At 36.5% G+C, this 15,775-nt stretch overlaps 1 protein-coding gene across 2 annotated transcripts in view; it reads left to right on the top strand.

Moving 5' to 3' along the window:
* CDH11 (cadherin 11) overlaps positions 1–15,775 on the top strand; it is a 105,148-nt gene that overhangs the window by 37,733 nt on the left and 51,640 nt on the right. For both annotated transcript variants that reach the window (XM_074968797.1, XM_074968798.1), the window contains exon 2: positions 14,131–14,261. The gene's annotated coding sequence lies outside the window, so the exon portion shown is untranslated. The remainder of the gene's footprint in view (positions 1–14,130; positions 14,262–15,775) is intronic.

The raw sequence follows: 15,775 nt of genomic DNA on the forward strand, positions 1-15,775 counted from the left end.
GGAAAAAATGCATTTGCCCAAACATACCTGGCAATTGCATATGGAGTTATTTTCATTGCACATGGGTGAGTTTATGGCATTCAAATATGACGTTTTATTGCAGTTATAGGAGATTTTCAAAAGTGCCTGTGTGTTTTAGGAACACAGGCTCCATCAAAAAAATCAATGGAATTTAAGGATTTAGGAGCACAAGCCCCAATGACTTTCAATTGAATTTGTGCACCTAAATCCCTTTGGCATTTCTGAAAATCTCCCTCATACATTTCATGTGCCTATTTAAAAAGGGCCCATGAGACTATAACTATTAGTTTTGTTAAGTTTAATTGTTAAACATATTCCTGGTCTGGGCACATTAAGGTCTACAGAGCATCATTTCTTGTATTTACTACATGGGGAGTCATAAGACAGTGAAATTGTGCAGGTGAAAAAGCTAACTTAACACTTTCTCTGTGTGTGTGGGCACATACACACACACACACATTTTGGATAATATAAAAATGTACACATTTTACTCTACCTGTACTGAAGCTGTGAGTGCAGTTTGTAACACTAAAAGCAGCATGCCCTTCCTGTATCCGAGCAAATGATAGGTGCGAGAAGAGTGGTGTTGGTAGTGGAGATTTTGACTAAGTCACTGAGCTCCAGGGAATGCTGCTGCTTACTGTGCACAAGCAGCGGAAGGGACTGTGCTTCCACCCTAGCAGACCATAATTCTTTCTGGGCATGTCATTTGGGCCCTTACACAAGTGCTGAAGAAAATACCAAAGGATATGCTGCCCTGGTCCTACGGACATATACTTAGGGTTCCCTGCACCCTCCTTTCTCCTTCCTCCCTTTCCCACCCTGTGCAGTCCAGTTCAGCCTGATATTGTATATAATTGTGATTATTATCTGATATACTATACCATGCACAAGCATGAGTACATGAAAAATGCATTATATGGTGGTGACTTATCTTTTAGCTACCGTGTGACATATACAGTACCACAGGATGTCACAGAGATATTCTGTGAAGCATCACAAAGTTCTATAGAAGATAATTCATACCACTAATAAACGAAAATGTTATTGTCTTGCTTAAGTTAATCGGGGATTTCTCAGGATTCTGGAGGGTTAGTCATTCCATTAGGAGTGGCCTTTTTTCTGTGCACTCAACTACCACATTAATTAAACACTGCTTTAAAAAAAGACCCAATGACATATTGAGTATAGGAAGTCTGGCTCAGAAACATGATTGGTTTTTATTAAACTAAGTTCTCTGCAAAGTGGGCTACAACACAGAAAGTGTCTACTGTCTTTCAGATTATTGCATTTTCATTTGTCCCCTCAACACTTTATATGTATGCACACAGAGAGATGTAGTGTCAATTATTATAACGCGTAGTCACCAAATACAACATTATCCTTTTTCCCAAGCTCCAAATTATTTGATATAATTGATAATAGCAAAAATGTTAACTGATAATTTCACAGATTCTCAAACTTCCATATATGTACATTTTCAATTTCTAATAGTGGTTTTAGAAACCATACAACTGTAATTTAGCAAGAATAACTGTAAGTTAAGCTTACTGTCTAACTACTAAACATGCCTAAATGGTAATTATGATTATGATTACCATGAACAGTGAATGGAAATTCAGCAACTGGTTGATGCAAATATATCCACCCACTATCAAGTGAAACCAATTAGGTAATTATTTTTTAGTGAAACTCCTTTGGTTTAGGGCCTTCACAATTCAAGATAATGAGCTGTAGAACTACCCATACCTCTGGTTCAATTGCAAAATAACAGTGGAGGCATGGAAGTAACCTTATTTATTTTATCAACAGTTTGCTGCCAGTCAAATGTAATGTTAAGTATGTGTGAACATTCTATCAATGTAAATGTGATTTAAAGTAGGGAAAAACCTAAGATATATTTAGGAATAAATATTCATTACTAAGGCCAGCAAGAACACATACAAAGTAATAATTATTAATAAATAGTTTGGACTTACATAGTCCTATCATGGGTGGGTCTTAAGATTGCTTTGGAAGTGTGAATTAACTGAACCTCACAGCACCTTTATGAGGTACTGTAGGTAATTATTTTTATCCCTAAATTACAGATGAAAAAATGGAAACACACAGATTTGCCAAGGCCACACAGGAGTTCTAAGGCAGAGCCAGGAATATTCTCCCATCTGTATACCAAATACATTTTAAACGGGAGGAAAAATTACTAATATATGGATTTAGTTGGGGATTGGCCCTGCTTTGAGCAGGGGGTTGGACTAGATGACCTCCTGAGGTCCCTTCCAACCCTGATATTCTATGATTCTATGATTGCATCCAGCTTCTATTTTTATTTCAGCTTTCTTGCAGATAGATATTTTCCTGCTCTCATTGGGGAGACAGTTTGCTGGGCAGCTGCCAAAAGGGATCTTTTTATTAGTTTGATCTTTTCTTTACTTATTATTAGCCATAGGCTTGTCCCCAGGTACAGTTCTTCAAGTCACACACCTATCCAGGCTGTCATTTTAACAACAGACTTTCTTTGTTGTAGCCCAAGTATGGTGGGTATTTAGAGAACATTCTGGGGATATGCAGTTAGAAGGTTTAAAGGATAGTCCTACTGGCAGGGAATGACTGGAAGATCAGCATAGATGAGGACTCAACTTCAGACTGTCCAGTTTCTCTCACTTAAGTTTCTGAAATGCTAAATCTTTTTTTTTATCATCTACCTCAGCAGAATAAGAAGTTCATAGTTGTCTTGAGGTTAGTGTCCTGTCACAGGGATCCCTATTAAAATTAATATATTTATTTAGGGTTGATATGATATTCCTTACTTAGGCAAAACTCCAATTACCTTCAGCGTGAGTTTTGCTTAAGTGTGTAATGTACAGCTGGCTTAAGTGTGTAATGCACAGTTGGCTCCTTGTATATACCACATGCTTGCTATGTTATTATTTGAATATATATATATTTCTACTTCACCACAATTGTTTTGAACTAATCTCATAATACTCTTACTCATAGCTTATAGTAATTATAACATAGAAAATTAAAGTCTAGTGGTACTTGGAGACATACTGGCCAACAGACATGTTAAATATTAATATAGTAGACAATTTTGGTTAATTTTAGCTGTGAAATTCAGTGTTATGAGCATTTAATTACATTGTGTAACTCAAATATAGATTATTATTATTATTTATGCCTTAACTCTCAAGACTAGATAGGTAGGCATATTATGAAATATTGGGGAAATAACTTCTCATAAGAAATATAAGGATATTGAAATATCCAGGGTAAAATATCTTCAACTGATGAGAGATGGAAAATCATATCACCCCACTGTAACATTGCTGAAAATTTGGGTGCTGTATTAATTCTGGAGAAAATTACACACTCTTATATAGTTGAATACTCTTACTGCTTGTTCAGTTTTGTAATAAGAAACATAGATTTTAAAGGAGATTATTGATAGGATATATATTTTGCATCACCTCCTCACTTCTGGGTTGGGGAACCAACTTTCCCCTGTTGAGAACACACACAGATAAATTGGGATGGAGGAAAAGAGAAGAGAGAGAAGCTTAAAAATAAGATTACCATGCAAATAAATGCCAAATATACTATGGTGTGGGCATGATCAACACAGAAATAAGTTTGACTTAAACTATAAAAAGATTCTTTAAAACTTCTGAAGAGTCACTTGGTTTACAATAGGCTCCAGAATGAATCATGTATCTTTCTGTGATGACAGAGATGTTCAGTCAGTTGAATCGGGCCTATACGAATTCAGAAACATCAGATATCTGTAATGATTTTAAACAATTCCTCTTTTCATTATTAATAAGAGAATGAAGGTTGGAGAAAAAGTACCTTAGACAAAAGAACTCCATCTCTTTGAGCACCTTGGACCAGTTCTGAGCTAAAGATCCTTTCTGGTATCTCGAATGTCCCAGACGTATTCTTTCTTGAGTGTCTCTACCAGACCTGGAACCAGCAGGATGATTTTATGGGACATTATATAAAGATTAGTTTTTGAAAGGTTAGTTGAAGTTTATGTCTGTGCTGGCTGTCCCCTACAAGCTTGACTAATGGGGGCATTCAGCACATAGTTCAGTGGTTCTCACTTTTTTAGGTTCCATTTTCAGGTCACTAGGAGGGGTTGATAAAAGGAAATAGAAGAAAGCCAGAAGAAAGGAAAAGAAAACAGACACTGAAAACAACAGGAAAGAGATTCAATAGTGGTCAAATCCCAATGAAGTCAGTGGGAATTCTGCCATTGAGCACAATTGGAGCAGATCAGGCCCTTAGATATACAGTGGAAGGAAAGGAAGAAAGGACAGAGATTAGAAGAGTGAAGAAACAAAATAAGTAACAGTGCTGAAATTTGATGCTAAAATGTATTCTTTAGGTAAATGTTTGATTTTTTCGGGGGATGTGTCAGAAGCTCTGACTGTTTAGGAAAATGTTTTATGGAAACTGAGCATGAAATCCTGGCTCCATTGAAGTCAACAGCAAAACTACAGTATGACTGCAGTGGGATTAGGATCTCATCCTGGTAGTGTATGGCTTCTCCCGTTGGAGAACCTGGGTTAAATGTGACTCAGAAGGGAAAGGGTTCCGTGGGTTGAGAGTACCATTGTGTGTTTTGGGCAATGATGATAATCACGTGTGTGTGTTTTGTATATTTTATATCAATTTTATTTATGTGATGGGAAAATATACAAGAGAGTTTTGCCCCTGGTGATTTGAGGACTTTTTTTCAGTTAGTCTAATAGAAAATTCCATATAGAAAAGCTGGGTTTTAGTGCACACACTTAAAATCTTTCAGAATGCAGAGAATTACGCCTGCTATATCCACATTTTCCAGAGTAGGCTCGTAAGTTCTTTTTATACATATAGTGGTTTGCCCCTACAAAAAGTTAGTTTTTAGAAAAAAACTCAGAGAGGTTGGATTTATGGAAACAAATTTGATCTATGATATTTAATATGACAGAGCCTGAAACCTCTGAATCTACTTTCATTCTTGATACCTGAACAGGATTAGGCTGGAGCAGCACAGGTTTAATTAACATAGACTTCATTCTCAAAGGCCCATAGCCTGCCCATGGGCCCACATGACCCAAAAGAGAGGGGAACGGATGAAGTCCTGTTGCAGTGGGAAAGTTGTGAAGAGCAGGGGGCACAATCTCTACACCACTGTGGTAATCTGAGGAGGATTCTTTTGTTGTGCAGCTATTTTGTCTCCTGCTGGCCCCTGTGGAACTACCCTGGCTTAATCCCATTTACTTTGAACTGTGCAGAGGATTTGGCCTTCAGTACATATTGAGTATTGGTATTGTAAAAAACAATCATGGTCTACTATAGCCCTGTATGAAAATGTACCTATTCCACTATCCAGTTTGTAATTTCAATCATGTATTTTTCTCGTTCATTTCTCACTTAACTTAATTTTCATTGCTGTTAACCAGTTTTCCATATACCATGAATTAAAGCAGGCAGATTATGGCTGCTTTTCTCATTGTCCTCTGGTCTCCCCCTCCCGATTCACTCTCTCTTTTTTTAATCTTCTGCTTTCCATTTCCCACCCCTCCTTCTCCTTTTTTGTTTGTTTGTTCCCCTCCCTCTCTTGTTTTTGTTCCCTTGCCCTATGTTCTGGCCCCCTTCCTCTTTCTGTGGTGGCCAGGAGCTCCACTCAGCTATCGCATGGTGGGAGAAGAACTTTGTGTACCTCAGTGCTGTCCCCTTGCTCTCTTCCTTCAGCAGCTGAAGGAAGTATTGAGTAGTCCTCCCACAGCTGTTCTAATTCTACTGTGCACATGTACACAAAACCATAGATCATGATGGGCCTGGATGCCCCTTAAGCCTAGTCCCAGGACAGTAGCCCCAGCTGACCCTCCTGGCCATGGTCCTGAACTCCCAATGCAGGGCTGGTTGTTTCTAGGCCCCCTGTAGTTGTAATTACAAGTTAATTAATGTGCGTGTACCTGATTTATACAACTTGGGGTTGCCTGTATTTTTGCTTTGGGTGTTATATTCCTTTGGCTCTGTTATCCCTTGTAAAAAAGAACAGTAATGAATTTGTATACAGCTGGGATTTGGAGCAAAAATTATTTCTCGATGCAAAAAACCAAAAACATGTGGAGCTTTTACTCTTTCTTGGTGTTGATCTATCTTTACACCCAACTCCCATTTAAGCTGTTGGAGAATAAACAAAGTCTCCACTTCTAGGAACTATTTTATATTTATGCTGTATTGTTAATTGTCATTCTTCTGGGGATGTAGTTGTTTTATTAGGCTGGATAGGAGGAGAGGATACATACACAGAAATCTTCCTTTAAGTGTCATATAATTATTTTCTTTTCCTTTGTGATATTTATTCCTCTTTTGTTCAGTGTTTGCCCAATTATTTGTTTTGTTAAGTGCTTTGCATTTGTGGGTATGATTTATGCTGCTGTCTGCATTCTGTCCTCACATGTAATGTTTTCTCTATTTCATCAAAATATTAGGCATTGCATCGCATAAATGTGTGGTATCATGTAGAAACAGTTATCTTCAAGGCAGGGATGGGATGATTACCTGGTTGTCTTTCTTAGATTTTGTCCTTTCTTGTATATTATTCTGATTTTAAAGAGTATATTTCCCCTTGTGAGGAGCATCTCTTGGGAGATGCTATGCACCCTCAGTTCTCACTGAACACACACCAAGTACTTAGCACATTACAGGATTAGGCCTTTAATACCCATAAAAGTGATGGGCTATTGTCACTTGATAATACTGGGGACAGTGTGGTCAGATGCTATGGATGATTATATTAAGCCACCTCTGTTTTGGCCAGAAGCACCCTTTTTGTTTCAGTCATAGGTGGCTCAGAGGCTGAAACTGCCATCAGTCAAATTGTGCTGTGGGTTTGTGATGTCAAGTGTGTGCCAGGGACTAGGTTGAAACCACCCAATATATTTCCACTTGTTCATTAACCCACTGAGCCACCTTGTTATTAATTTTGTATTTCTATATAATTGGCTCATCGTATTCATATAGTAAATATGAACTAGTTGTTATACTCTGGGCATTTAATTTTATCTTATTTATTTTTATAATGAATCCTGGATTTTCAGAATTAGATAGGCACATACCTGGCACATACATGCACCAAAATTTTGCACACAGTTGTGTTAATTGCAATATTTGTGTGTGTTATATTGTGTGCACATGAAATTCTGCAAATACTTTATTTTTCATTTATTTAACAATCTGTTTGATCTTTGATTTCCTAATGATATCTGGTTACTTCTTGAGAAGCCTGTTATTTTTAGAGAAGAGTTTTGTTACTTGATCTGCTCGGCTTTTTTGCTCCAGATAATTTTACATAGTTTGTGGCATAAAAACCAGAGTAGGTACTTTACCATATTTATTTTTTTGTCTTATGTTGCACTTCTCTTACCTGATGTTAAGATTAACTTCATCATTTTATAGATGAAGTGATTTGTATGATATACATTTCTGACCTGTGTATACAATTCTTTTTTCTTTATTTTTACATTGTACTATCTCAGATGTTCATTAAAATCTGGATTTAGATTTCGTGTATTTCAGCAGCCAGTAACAGATGCCCCACAGAGCTACAGTATGCTTTTGTGCATCATGTATATTTTTTATAGGTGAAATGTTGCATGGCATATTTTTGCTCAGTTTTAGAAGTGACTTTGAGGTTAAGGATGTGTGTTTCACTTTTTTCTACTATTATAGTGTATATATATTACCTTCAGAGTTTCCCATATTGCATTTGTGTACAGGCATTCTACATCAAATAAATTACACACACAGACACACAGATATTCCATCTCCCAGTCTTAGGTCCTTTCTATAGCGGCTGCGAGCTTAAATCATTGTTATGTTCAGAATTTATAAGGTATTCTGTTAAACCATCTAAGACATTTTAAAATCGTACTTACGCTGATCAGTGTGTGGAAGCCAAGTACTTTATTTTGGTTACTTTTTTAAACACGCTATCTTTAACATTCTGGGTGAGCATCTGGAAATAGTTGTTGTATTTTTATAAACTAATAGCAGCTAGACAGAATATCTGGACAAATAATTTGTTTAGGAAATGTTAACCTCTTTTGCTTTTGAATTTACTCTCATGGACTATTGTGATTTCCTTGAATGCATTCACTAACTGATTTTATGTGATCAATATTTTTTGAAACTTTTTCATCATGAATCATTTGTGCATATTAGAAATTCTCTTTCCCTGAGCATTTTGCTAGTAAAACTTCATTAATTAAATATTTGCAGATACCAAACACAAAAGAGGTGCAACTATGGCAGAAGCATTTTTTAAAAAAATGCAAATGAATATTTTTGTATAATTTATTTTGTTTATTTACTTACTCATTTCTACTCTAAATATTCCAATATTTTGACCAGATTAATTTTAAATATAGTAAGGTTTCATTTGGGAGACTTGGTCACAGATTGGTATCCATCAGTACCAGGAAGTTTTTTTCTGATATTTACTCTGTATTTTCCCTTTCTTAATTTAATCCTTGCCCCCTTTTAGCATCATAAATATTTTTCTCTGTCTGTCTTATAAACCCTCAGACATTTACATACTCTTATTATTTCATTAATTGCCAAGCTGTAGGTATCATCTCTTAGCAAAGCTGTAAGTACCTAGCTTTCAGAATCCTTCTGTGGAAGTCAGTCCGTCTAGCGCCTTGATTACAGTTGCTGCTCTCCTTTGAAATCCTTCCAGTTCACCAATATTTTTCTCTTCTGTTAGTAAATGTGGTATATGATAGGCATTTTCCTTGTAGCAAAAGATAGATAGGGTGCATGAATGGATACATAGATACAGTAAGGGGGAGAGGGACTCACAGAACAGAGCAAAGGAGGGTTTTTTTTTAAAGACTCATATTTTGCATGCTACTTGATTGTATTGGTTTATTCATTTCTGAAAACATACCAAAGCTGTGAATATTTATTTAGTTCTGCTCCTAATAGTGTTTCTAATAGGGAATTATTTTGGTACAATGAAAGACATTTGTAAATGAAGCAGATAAACCCTTTGGCAGACAAGGAGTGTTTTGTTCAACACAAGAATTCTATTGTCCACTGCTTTAGTTGTCAAGTGCCTAGGGAACCCAGGATTTATGATGATGTTACAATGGCCCTTTCAGTGAAAAGTCTAAGAAGCTGTGAGATTCCGTTCCTCTGCTTTTCAGACTCTCTAATCTTTTTATCATGCAAGGACAATGCAGGATTCAGCTGCTTCTTGGGCCACAGGACTGTCCATTTAACATCAGGCATTGTGAAGTAATTACCATAGTGACAATGGATTTTTGCATCTGACCAGCAACACTTTCAAAATTTCTAGGGTTGTCAATTTGTATAACCCAACTGTTAAGGCATGGCTTACTTTACAAAAAATAAAATAATCTTGTTAGGAGTTTTATTTAAAGTGCCACTATGTTAAATCCATTTGAAGCACAAGAACTGTTTATTGGTTGTTTATTGGAGTTTTCTTGTAATTATAATTGGACTTTGAACACAATATTCTGTAAATACAGCAGGTTTTTTTCAGTGCATTAGTGGGGCTTTTTCTTTACTTTTTGGGGGTTGTGGTAGTTGTTGTTTTTGTTTGTTTGGGGTTTTTCCTGTAAACTGCAGATATTGAATATTCTGTTGGGAAACAATGTAGCAAAAATGTTTACAATGGAAAAAATAACAAATACAAATATATAAGGATATATAGGTAATGCCTGTTGCATACATATAAAGATTACTAAACTAAGCTATGCTCTGTGCTGATGTACTAGATGGGAACTCTACAGTAGCTTTCCATCATGTTTTTCATTAAAAACATTGATCATGGCATTTCTCATTCTTTCCCTGAGGTGAAAATGCAGATTTTTTTGCTATTTGCTACACAGAATGATCAGTATTAGTAAGAAATATTGATTTGAAACCCATGTACCCTGCATAAACGCTGTGTTACTGCTAATGGAGCTCTTGTTTGACAGTTAAACTATCGTGTATATAGGAGGGTCCATTGCTTTGCGTTTATGTACATAAGGAAATTTCACTGTACAGTGGCTAGAGCTGGGAACTGGGAATAAGCATGAGGGTTTTGAATCCCAACTCTATTCACCCCACATAAAGTTAAAACTAGGTTTTAAAAATTGATGACATGCAGGTGTGGAACAGTATGTGCCGAGATTGAAACCCATACACTTCCAATTCCAAGGATACAGGTCTTCCAAAAATAAGATAACCTTACCTGGGCACTACTTTGGTCCTGTAAAGGGAGCCATGTACATTTTGAGCCATATAAGCAAATTATCAAAATGGCATAATTTAGTCCCTTTCCAATGTTATTCCTTTTCTGTGCTTCATTTTTGTGTAATTTCAAACACAAATGCAAAGACAACAAGTTTATTTGAAAAAAAAACATGTATTTAAAGAGTGTGATATGTACTTCACAGTAAACTACATACAAAGCTTGTCTACATAATGTATTTTCATGAATCAAGCTTTTAGCATATTAGTTATTGAATGATTGCTCACTATATATCATCATCCATAGCTTACATTTGTTTTCTATCATATAATTATTTAGAGCTTTAGTGAATATTTCACAATAATTAATTAATTTAACTTATTCTGTTTGCAAAATATCCATAAGCAGATTGCGCTTTCCTAGGACTTATTCATAATTTGAATTTAGTTGGTGAACATGTTTTCCAATTTTTTAAATCTATAGATTGATCATAAATATCTGAAATTGTAAGTTGAGTTGGTTACCAAAGTTGTGATTGGCCAGATGAGTTGCATGTTTTTATTTCTGTTCTCTGATAGGATTAGTGAGAAGCATTTCTGGTGTGAATATTTATGCAAGTACAAAATTTGTTATCCATGAACACGTGGATGCAACTTAAATTAGCTCTCAGTCTGTGAACATTTTTTTGCCAGTAAAATTTGATTGCTCTACTGTGGTCGGAAAGCACACACAAAAGGAGAGTGCAAACATGGCTGAAGCAAATTTATTTAAAAATCCAAATGAATATTCATAGTGTTTTTGCATATTTACCCAGCTCTGATATTTAGAAACATGTTTGTAATCATATCAACACACATTATAGAGTATTTTGTAATAATTTCTTAAAAGTTTTCATTTAATTTTTGGGTATTTGGATAAAGAAGATCGAATGCAATCTAGTCTGACTTCCTAGGAGTGTTCATTGGTAGCAGCCTAACGGCTGTTAAAGTATCTGGTGCGCATCAGAAGCATGGGCCTCAGTATAGTCTCCTGTCACCACCTAGCCATGAATCCAAATAGCTACATTCTTTTATCCATTGGTAGAAGTTAGCTCTGTGAGGCCACATATCTTTTGAAAAGTATAGCATGCTTAGGGCCTGATACTATGAGCTGTTGACCATTCAGAGTTAAGGGGTCTCTGCATCTCCTGGGAAGTGTTCAACACCTTGCAGAGCTGGGCCCTTGGCAGACTTGCATGGGTTCCTTTAATAATCCAAAGGAATCCCCATGTACATGCACTATACTTGAAACACTCATTCAAGTACAATATTGGCAAAACTTTTACCAGTCGCGAATACAGTCTGGCTACTCTATGGATGGAATACAATTGCCCAGAACCTGGGATATGATGTGTCTGGGCTTTGCTGCATATTCTGGACTTAAAGCCAGAATAGCGAGGCACAAAGACATTACAGAGGGACCCTGCTGCCTTCTCCCCCTCCCCCCCATCTGCTTCCATACTGCTGGCACAGAAGGCTAAACTCCCTGGATCCCTGACTGCCCAATCACCACCTTGGGCCATTAGCAGCTAGTGCAATTTAGAGCAACATTTAGGCTTCTTTGAGGTATGCCAGGAGACTGGCGCAGCATTTAGCCAGCCAGGTTTGGAGAGCACAGAGGCCATCTTCCTCAGCAGTGCTCATAATCCTAGGGTAAAATGCAGGCCCTGAACCAATGTATTAATTTCACCACAAATATAAAATATTCACTGGAAAAAACAGCATGTGAGCAATTCATTTCATTTAGTTTTAATGCTGAGTCCTCTACACAAAATATTTAAATTGCTTTACAAAAAAGAGAAACATCTATTAATGGCTCACAATTATATTACATTTATTTTATTATTTAAATGTTTAGCAAACCAAAGTCTGTAAAGACAAGGAAAGAAAAGGTTTGAACCATAGAAGCAGAAAATTGTATTCTTGTAGAAATGGGAACTTAGTTTTCTTCTGAGTAATTCAGCTTGTTGGGGACACACAGGGTCATTCTACTCCCCGCATTATATCTGTGCTATCTCATTGATTACAGTCTGCTTGCACTGGTATAACAGTTATTATCTCACACGAAATACTTAATAATTATTATCAACTGCATAACAGAAGCTCTGAAAATATAAGATGCAGCACCCTTTGATCATCTCTTAGTAATAGTCACTGGGTAATGGAGTAATTATCATGTGCTCATTCTCTGTAATGTGGGTAATAGGAACATGATGATGATGATGCGTAATAGGAACATGATGATGCAACCAACCTGTCTGTGTGGTTGAACATTGATATGTGTGTGGAGTCCCACTGACTTCAGTGGGATTCTGCATGGGTGTAAGGAAGCCCTGGTTGGATCCCTTTGCAGGATGGAGCCCTACTTTAGTCCTAGTTTAATATTTAATAATTGTAAAGTGCTATCATGAGGCTTTGATAATTTTAATGTAGATTTTACTGAAAGAGGTAAACAAGATATTTTTTAAAAATTCAAAACAGGTTGAGAATTTTATGCTATTTTATTGAAAACTTGAGGAAGGTACCTCTCCTATTCTCTCCTGCTCCAGGCAGATGATAAGTAGCATACTGTAGATATCAGTCAACAGGTGTATGCACACAGCCATAAATGTCCAGAATATTGCTGAATCGGACTGTAGGTGCTGGCTGGATAAAAAGGCAGCATTCCAATTTGTTGAAAGGATTATTTTTTTATTGGTAAATGTTGGTAAACGTCAATTTCAAAGTACAAACACATAAACCAGAGAAAAAGTATTTCCTTCAATAATAATCAGAATATAAAGACAGACAAAGAAGGAAGAATGCAGCTTGAGAACTTAGATTCATTTAAGGATATTTACTTTATATATTTCGACATGCGATGTTCACAATTTGTGTTTTAAGTTATAAAACTTTTTGAATCTCAATTTCTGCTGTCATTACATAATTAAGGTCTGACCCTCCCATAATTTCCTGCAACTGTGAAAATTTAAATAAATAAAAAGAGAAAAAATGCTTAAAAATAAACTTCAAAATTATCTGTCAGATTTATTTTAAAATGTTGAATTCTGCCAGCCCTAAGTATATAGCAGCATCAAGAAGACATGTAGGCTTGGAAATTTAGGAGTAACAAAATACACATTTTGCAGTGTTCACATTATAAAATAATGTGGTTTATAGCCATGAAAATAAAGTTAATTTTCTTGTTGTATGAAGGAATGTCCCATGACCACAAACCCAAGGAAAGATGTGCTCTGTAAACCTGCCCAACAGAAGAGCAACCCCCTGCCAATTTTCAAATTCCCAATACAACTGTAACTCTTATCATGGGCATATAGTTCCACTACTCTAGAGGTAGTTTCCTCTTTTCCTTATTCTGTCATGATACTAAACTATCTGATTTGTAATATGTCTTACAGCACTTAGAAATGCTGGAAGCACGTTTTGTTGGCTGATGATACCTGACATGTGACTATAGCTGGGTTGTTGTTTTTTCCCTTACAAGTATCTCTTGCTCTGGAGAATGTTCCCAGAGCATATTTTCTTTCATGAGATTCTATTTGTCTAGGAGGTAGAGAGAAAGATGTGAAGGGATATTGGCATGGCCTCCAGCACTTTAATTATGGGAACATTCTTCCAATAATAGGTCTATATGGGTAAAAGTTACTTGTAAATTCTATCCCCGGCCTATAGATATTCTTCTGTCTCCAAAATCCCATTGGGCTGTTGGGGTAACTTAAAAGTTAGTGTTTTTTGTTTGCTTGTTTGTTTTTCCCTTGTTATTGTGACTGTAAAGTTACTTTTGATTTCAAATGAACTTTTCATTCTTTGCAGCAAGAGCTGAGATATCGGATAAGTGGCAGCACAAAATTTAAATCTTCGTTGTCAGCACAGACTCATTAAGTGGCCATTCAAATGGGCGGAATATGTTACATAAATTGGCAGCAAGTTTCCAGTGGGTGAAGGTAAGACATCTGACTTCATGACTTATAATTGACAATTTAGGTATATGTTGCTCTCTTTTTGTTGCTCCATATATACACTGTGGCATGTCAACAATTAGTAACCTCTTGTTTAAGCCAATTTGTTGCCAGATTTTCTCAGAGTTTTCATAGGGTGGGTCCACCGGTCTTCAGTGCCACTCGGAGAGCTGGTGCCTTAGGACATTGAGCATCTTGCTGTGACTATCCTGTAATGCACTGTTTGACAAGCTGCACTCTTCATATCATGCTCATTTACATTTATAACATCATAACTCTTCTTAAGGACGCACAAAAAGGAATTTAGCACTGACGGGGTTGAGGGGATGGTAAGCTGTAGTCAGAAATTTTCCAAAACAATGAGAGTAACCATATTACATTCATCCAAAAATGGGCTCTGTGTTGCTGTTTTTCTAAGGCTGCATGGATGAGCAGCTTTTGTATTTATTTTTCACCTGTACCATTTCATGTAATGTCACTAATCTTGAAACAGCCATTCATACTTGTGCTGCAAAAGGTTTTGTTGTTCACTGTGAGGCTTAGCTGAAAAATGCTGCTGAAAATGTGGAGACAAGGTAATAGGGGTAAACCTCAGACTCCAAAAAATGGTTCTCTTATTCTTCCTCCATAATTCTATTATCAGCCTTTAACCTCTGACATTCTGTGCTTTTCTGATCTACCAATGAAACAAGAGATTCCTCAGAGGTGAGAATTCTTAGACAGAAGTATCCATATTTTTTTTTAAATCAATGATAAAATCTATAATAAATAATATAGATAGTAGTGTCATTTATAGCAGTATCAGATGTGAAATCCCTTTTGAATTGTGATGTTTTTAAAAAAGTCTGCAAGACTGTGACATTAAAGCTCTGTAGCTATCTGATTCATTTACATCTTTTTATATTCAGTACACTAAAGTCCTGCTTGACAGATGTTTCATTTCTGTGGAAATGTCCTTGAATGATGATGATCTCATTTCTGGCAGCCAAATGGGCAAAATACTACAACATCCCTATGAACAGCTACATGGATGTGCATGTCCAACATTCGCTGAGTCGTTAAGGTAGACTGCAGCAATTAGTATCAAGTTGTAATAAAATGGTTTCAACCGTTAAACTGACCCAACTACACTGAATTTCCTTGAGGAAATCTATAGGCCTCTACACCTTTGTCAGGGTTCCTTCCCCACTCTGAACTCTAGGGTACAGATGTGGGGACCCGCATGAAAGCCCCTAAGCTTATTTCTACCAGCTTAGGTTAAAACCTGGTATGCTGCCACCACCAAGTGATTTAACAAAGAATCAGGGAAGAGACCACTTGGAGACATCTTCCCCCAAAATATCCCCCCAAGCCCTTAGACCCCCTTTCCTGGGGAGGCTTGAGAATAAACAACATGAGCACAAACCAGCCTTGGATTTTTAAGACCCAAAAAAACCAATCAGATTCTTAAAAAACAACTTTATTAGAAGAACAAAAAAAGATAAGAGAACAACTCTGTA

The sequence above is a fragment of the Natator depressus genome, chromosome 12, assembly GCF_965152275.1.
Source record: "Natator depressus isolate rNatDep1 chromosome 12, rNatDep2.hap1, whole genome shotgun sequence".
Taxonomy (NCBI): domain Eukaryota; kingdom Metazoa; phylum Chordata; order Testudines; family Cheloniidae; genus Natator; species Natator depressus.